The following is a 7,383-nucleotide window of genomic DNA, read 5'->3' on the forward strand; positions in this document are numbered from 1 at the left end:
CCCATGGTGGGAAGAGGGCAGCAGAGTCTGAGCTTCGCATTCCCTCATTCCTGGGAGATGGTTCCCAAGAAGCTCAGAGCCCCCCAAACTGTGCACAGGGAGGGGATGCATTTGCTATGGCTGGGCAGTGATTAGACCTTAGAAAGGCATGCTGAGGTGTGACTGCAGCCGAAGGAGCATGACTCCCTCCTTCCACGGTAGTGAGAGCCACAATGCATTCTATCCACCAGGGACCCGAGGAGCTTGAATCTGTCAGGATGTGCCCCTCCGGGAGCCGAATCTGACTGGTATATCAGGGCCAGGCAGTTTTCCAAAACATTCCTACCAGCTGTCCCAGGTCCAGCCTCCCTGGATGTAAATCTTACTGATTCCAATATTTGCAAAGAAAGAAAATAGGAGCGGGAGGAGATGAAGCAAAGTCTCCTGTGGCCTCTTCTACTCTAAAGTTGACTTTGACACTTCGAGCCCCACTCAGAGCGTCTCAATAGTGGGTGCCTTTGGCATTTCCTGCAGGGCGATTTTCATTGTGTGGAACTGTCTGAGATATTGCAGAACATTTCATGTCCCTGGCTCATGCTCCATAGAGGTCAGTAGATCACTTCTTTGCCTAACCACTGTAACAGCATAAAACACCCTCACCCCTTGCCACTCATATGGGCTTGCATGCAAATCTGACACTCAAAAATGCCTTTTAAACTAAGTGGGGGAAGGGGCAGACATGCTCCCAACAGCATTACTAGCTGGGCAGGGTTCTCCACAGGGTGCCAACCCATTTAGTTCTAAGCTCTCACACCTGTTAAAGAATCTCAGCAAATCCTCACTATTTCTGCAAAGAGAAGGGAAGGCTATTTACTGAGCATTCAGCATCCTAAACTGAGACAGTTACAACAAAATGTGAGAAAAGGAGAGAGGGATTCATGGTACCCAGCCAGCAGACGTTCTTGGAGCACTTACTCCGTGCCAGGCACTATGGATTGAGACACTGTCCTGGCCAGGGGTCGGCAAACATCCCCTTCACCCCTGTCTATGTTCAGCGCTCCACCCCTCCCACAGGAGTGTGTGAAAGAGGGTCCTTTCCATCTCAGTGTCTGTCTGAGGGGCACAGTGCCCTGGTTTGCTGATTTCGGGGTGTCTGCATGAAGTGGACTCAGTGGAGACTGAGCCAAGTCTTGGGCACAGATGGCTTCTCTTTTGCTGCGAGATCAGAAGGGTCCATGATGACCTGTGTCATGTGTATTCGTTACACTACGAAATCCATGACCTTCCAGCAAGAACTGAAGCTTAGACAGACTAAGAAACTTGTTCAAAGTCACAAACCAGGGTCCCTGGTGGGCTTGGGATTTGAACCCAGACTGACTGGCCTCAGGGCCCTGACACATAACCATGACAATAGTCCCCAGAGTCCTTCCTGTTCTTAGAGCCTGTATTACTCCACTTCACACTGCTGATAAAGACATACCTGAGACTACTTTATAAAGAAAAGGAGGTTTAATGAACTCACAGCTCCACATGGCTGAGGGGGAGCCTCACAATCATGGCGGACGGTGAAAGGCATGTCTTACATGGTGGCAGACAAGAGAGAATGAGAGCCACAAAAGGTGAAAGCCCTTATAAAACCATCAGCTCTCTTGAGACGTATTCACTACCACGAGAACCACCCCCATGATTCAATTATCTCCCACTGGGTCCCTCCCACAGTTTCATGGGAATTATGGCAGCTACAATTCGAGATAAGATTTGGGTGGGGACACAGCCAAACCATATCGAGCCTGTGGTTCACGGACCCAACCTCAGCATCTCACCCATAGCCCCAGCTTACTTAGGTTTAAGTGTACAAGGGAGACAAGTTGGGCATTTGCCATCCCCAGTCCAAGTAGGTAGAGCAAGCCTTGCTTTTTCTGGAATATCATTTATTGTCAGGACAGAACACAAATGTTTCCACGTCTGAGCAGTCATTTCTCTGTTCCTTCTGAAAAGAAGCCATTTAATCATCAGAGATGCCCTGGAGGTCCAGTGTAATTGTGGGTTGGTTTAAAAGCACCTGCTCTGACCTCCAAGGACATCGGCTAACGTGGTGTGCAGCCACTTACACTCCACGCCACTGTGTGCTTAAGCGCTGCATGAGAATTTATTCATCTGTTCCTCACAAGAGTTCCATAATCATCCCCATTCATAAACGCAGAAATGGGCTCAGAGAGGCTAATTGAGTTAATGTGTCAGTGATAGAGCTGAGATTTGAACCCAGGCAGCCTGGTGCTGAGGAGGTCCACACACTTCACTACACCATGTGGCCCTTGAAATGTGTCCCAGGCTCCAACTGCAAGGACATCTTTACGGGGGCAGGACTAGGAGTCAGTTTTTCCTTGGGTCCTGCAGTGCCCATGGGGAAGGGTGAGGTCGGCTGTGATTCAGATTTCAGCTTTGCTGCTGTCTTTGCTGGAAGTCACCCCCCAAAACCCGTCTCAAGATCTCCTCCACCTCCTCCTTCAGGACTCAGGTCAAATGTGTCCCCCCTCCAATTCACTGAGTCCCCACCGGTCGTCACTCCCCCACCTCGGCCTGGTTAAATTTCTTTCTAGCACATTTCACTGTCCAAAGTCATCTTGGGTGTCACTTTGACTTCTTGCTTGTTGTGGGTCTTTGACTGTGAGTGTCAGGTCCATAGGGGCAGGAACTGGGGCACAGCTGCATTCCTGGTGCCTGGAACCATGCCTGGCACAAAGCATTGCTCAACAAACACCTGCAGGATGAGCGGAAGGTGCTGCCCCTGGAAGATGCCGGAAGAAACCGCCAAGGCAGCCCCATCCAACCTGCACACTGGACACAGGAAGCCACAGGAGCAGGGGGCAGGAGGTGGCCCCTGAGGCTGTGCTCATGACCACCCAGTGGCACTGCCACACAGGCACCCCAACCCCTTACCTGTTGTGTGACCTTAAGCAAGTTTCTTAACCTGTCTAGGCCTCAGTTTCCTCATTTGTAGAATGGCGATAGTCATCATAGAGTAACTGTAAGGAATACATTTCCTGAGTCCATCCATCCACATATTCATGTAACATAGCATCACATGAATGTGAGTCATCATCATTCAACTTATTGTCATCACCTCGGACAAGGACAGCCTGAAATCCTTGAGACTGGTGAGGTTTTCAGGCAGAACCTCACAAGTGAAGGAGGGAGACCCACCCACGTTCATCAGTCATCACTGGGGCCAGGAGATAAACCACTGAGACCTCTTCAGCCTTGATCTGCCAGCCACAGCTAAGAAGGGGGGCACGTTCCTGTGTTCTGGTGCCACAGGACTTTGTTGGGCTCCTCCCCATTGCTGTTTGATTACACAAGTGACAGACTCCAGGAACTGCCACCTTCCAGGCCTCTAGCCTTGTCCACATTTCCCTGCATTGTGAGCTCCTTTGCTCCTGTCTTGCTGGGTTCTTCATTTCAAACATCTCAGTGCAAGATCCTCTGGAAACCTCGAACTGTGTCTGTCGCCTGCATTCCTTAGAAAGTAACCCAGCAAAGGCGAGATCATCACATTCTCACTGTTCAGAAGCACTGCACGGGAGGGGTGCCGCCAGGTGACTCCTGTCTCAATTCTTCCCCAAAGGCCTGGAGATGTAGGAGAGCTCTGGAAATTACACAAGGATTCCACAACAGCAGCACAATAGGCTGTGATTCAACCAAGATGTCAAAATCAGCACGCAGAGGGTGCAATTGAAAGAGAAGCGTGGCTGGCACCAGAACATCACTTTTAATTGAGCCTGTGCCTACATTTTTGCATGCAACATGGAAATTAAGATTAACCTTTGAGAAAAATTAATCACCCCTGCTGCCTGCTCCTGCCCGTCCCTGTTTAACCTGTACTCTCCTGCCCTCCACTCTCCTTCCCAGAGGGGTCCTAGAGGTTCCTGTCACAGGCCAGGCTGCGACATTCACAACACATCCCAGCTCAGCCCAGCCCCTCCAGGGCTCTGAGAGAGTTGTCTCCCTGGCCCGTCTGCTCAGACGTAGCCCCATGAAGAGCCCAGTGTGGCAGCCTGGGCTGTGGACTGCAGAAAGGACAGAAGATGATGGGGTGGGGGTCTGGGCAGTCGGGGGTTGGTGCATTGTGTGGGTTTCACATGTGGTTTCCCTCCAACAAGCACTCTGCCTTCCTTGCCAGATGTGGGGAGGGAAGGAAGCAGGGGTAAAAGTGAGGCAGTAGAGCTGGGGAGGGGCCCAGGTTGCAGGGACTTGTGTACAGGGCATGAGATGTCACTGGGGGCTTCCTACATGAGACACAGTGAGCAGTCAGGATTCAGGGTGAAGGCTCTGAGAGAAAAGCCCAGGGGAATACGGGAGAGAGGCAACATGAGAATCCATCAGCCACCACCCCAGTCCTTCTCTCCTCTGCCCAGGACCAGAGCTGGGGCCTGGGAGACAGGGCAGGCTTTCTGCAGAAGGGACACCCGCCCTGAGAGGAACTCAGGCTGTCATAGCCACACAGACATTGCAATCGAGGAGCAGTGGCCACGCCCGTGAGGCAGCGGCATCGGGAGGGGGTGGAAATAGCAGATCACCCATAGGCTGGAAGCATCGGTCTTTGAGGTGAGCGAGGGGACCCAGGGCAAGTGACAGAGACGCATGCTCCTCAGCAAGCCCGAGAGGTCTCTGGGGACAGTGGGTCTGGGGGCAGGAAGCAGTGGGGGCCTCTTATGGGTGCTACATCGAGATCTAGCCCCTTCTGCCGTGAGCAGCAGGCACTCCCTGGGGATTCCACGTCATCAGCCTCTGGTTGGAGGCTTCCCAGCCTCTCCCCTTCTCTGTTTTGGGGGATTTGGGTGGGCACCAGCATCTCCATCTGTGCACTCCTGATCCCTGAGTGACATAAAGTAGGCCCTCTCCTTAGACACATTTCAGTCCTGTCTCACACAGCCCGGGCTCAGAAATGTGGCCCTATCCCGGTGTCTCGGGAGGAAATGGGGCTTGAATTTCTCATGAGACACCGAACACCCGGTGCCTCACAGCGCCGTGTGAGAGGATGCTTGGCGCGGTGACCTCCTTGCAATAACTATCACCTAATAGGGCCAGGAGAAGTGGAGGAGAAGGTGCCAGTAACAGGGCAGCCACGTGTTCAGAAGCAGCCCCTGCCTACACAGGAGCACCCCTCAGAGGTGCCCAGGCAGCTCCAACCAGCAGATAATGGGTGTCCAGAATGTGCAGAGCCAACCCAGATCTCAGCGGGGATAACCGATTTGCAAGAAAGAACTTGTTGGACTGAGCAGCTGCCATGAGTCCCAGTGGCTTGGCATTTTCTCCTGGAGGCTGTTTTCAGAGCCAGACTGGGGTCGGGGGCTCCCCCTTGGCTTCTGTGGGCCCCGCAGTCTGCACCGGGCTTGGAGTCACCAGGCTAATTTCACGGACATTTACAGAGCCTACAGGAGGCCATAGCTTAGCGTGTCCCCTGCTAATTAGAGGACAGCAGCCAGTTGTTCCCCGTCAGAGCTTATAAAGGATGATTGCTTTGTTATCTGGAGTGTCCCAGGAAGCGGACAGGAGTGGGTCAGATGCCAAAACCTGGTTCCTGCCACCTGGCATTCTTTGGAAGTGACCCTTGGAGGAGCATCGGCCATTGTGGGAGAGACGGGTATTGGGGAGCCTCCCTCCCAGCTCTCAGGGGCTTAACTCTGCCCACATAGGGCAGGAGGATGATGCCTGAAACTATGCCTGTCCTCAAACAAGGGGGATTGGGGTCTTTGCACCGTGGGATGTGAATGCCTGCAGGCTTGGGGGTCAGGGGACCCATGTAGGGCTGGAAGAGGGGGTCTCGGCCACAGGACCAGCCCTGCTTCAGTCCGTGTAGCTGTGTGTGGAAGTACCGCCCAGCATTGCTTGACTTTCCTGGCAGCCAGGACAGCCTGGGTTTGAGTCCCTGCTACACATCAAAGAACCACATCCAACCATTTGTTTCCAGCCATTCTCAGCCTCCACCTCTCTCCCCTGCCCTTCCACCCGCTGTGTTCAAGGAAGGCAGAGCCCAGAACCTGTCGTGTGGGGCCTTGGGCTTTCCACGGCCTGATCAGTGCCAGTCTCTGGAGAGCCCTTTGTGGGACACATTCAAATTCTCACAAATGTCTCATACCCAGACTGCAATCCGCTATCCACCAGCAATTTCAGGACTGTGGGGGAGGATTCTTCCAATTTTCAAGTGGTTTGTTTCTCTTTTTACCCCACTCTGTGTGTGAGATGCTTTAAAATTTACCAGATGTAATATACCTTTGGGATTAATATTCCATGTTAAGTCCTTTGAAAGCAATCAACAACTTACTCCAATTACTATTGGCTGTATCTTTCACGCTATTTTGCCCCAAACCTCAAGCCAAGCTCACTATACACACACATACACAAACACACACACACACACACACACCCCACATGGCAGATGCCAATTTTGTGCCTCGCTGCCTCACATAACATGGGAGCATTGAATAGTGAACAGCTGATGTGCATGAATTAACGTGGGAGGTCGTGTGGGCCCTGAAGCTTTCACACTCACAAACCGGCGTCCGGCTGGGTTGTCATGGAGATCAGGTGGAGGGATACCAGGGCTCCCCCCAGGACTCTGGGCCTCCTCTGCTAGCAGGTCACATGGGGATCTGAGGGGAGGCACAGGCACGAACTGCATATTAAATACACCTGACTCACCGTGTCTGTGAGTGCGTGGGTGTGTGTGGGTGTGGGTGTGAGCACGTGTGAGTGTACATATAAGTGTGTTTGTATGACTATGTGTAGTGTGTGCAAGAGTATATGTATGAGGGTGTCTGCATGTGTCAGTGTGTGTGCAAGAGTGTGTCGGTGTAAGAGCACATGTATGTATGCATGGGCACATGTGCATGTGTAAGAGTGGATCTGTGTGAGCGCGTGTATGCATGAGTGTGTAGGCATGTGTATAAGTGTATGTATGTGTCTATGTGTGTGAGCATGTGTATATCAGTGCATCTTTGTGTATGTATGAGTGTGCATATTTGCATGGGCATGTGTACGTATGCATGTGCACGTGTGTGAGTGTGTGTATACATATGAGAGTGCCTCTGTGAGTGCATGTATGCATGTGCGTGGTGTGGGGGGGCATGTGTATGTATGTGTGTGTATGTATAAGCATGTTCATTCGCATGCACATGTGTCCAGGTCCCATGTGGGATGAAAACTGAATGGCTGTAAAGATCTACTGGACACATTTCAGATCCTGACAGAGCTCTTAAGCTCCAAGGGGTCACTGAATGGACAACAAGCATTTCTGAGTCCAGGCAGCGCTGACTCAGCAATGCAGGAAGGCAGCTCCTAGAGCTTCAGAAATAACCCCCCACTCTCTTTCTCTCCCTCACAGTCACCTGCCCTTCCCCATGT

Source organism: Trachypithecus francoisi, unplaced genomic scaffold (genome assembly GCF_009764315.1).
Source record: "Trachypithecus francoisi isolate TF-2019V2 unplaced genomic scaffold, Tfra_2.0 Lachesis_group21, whole genome shotgun sequence".
Taxonomy (NCBI): domain Eukaryota; kingdom Metazoa; phylum Chordata; class Mammalia; order Primates; family Cercopithecidae; genus Trachypithecus; species Trachypithecus francoisi.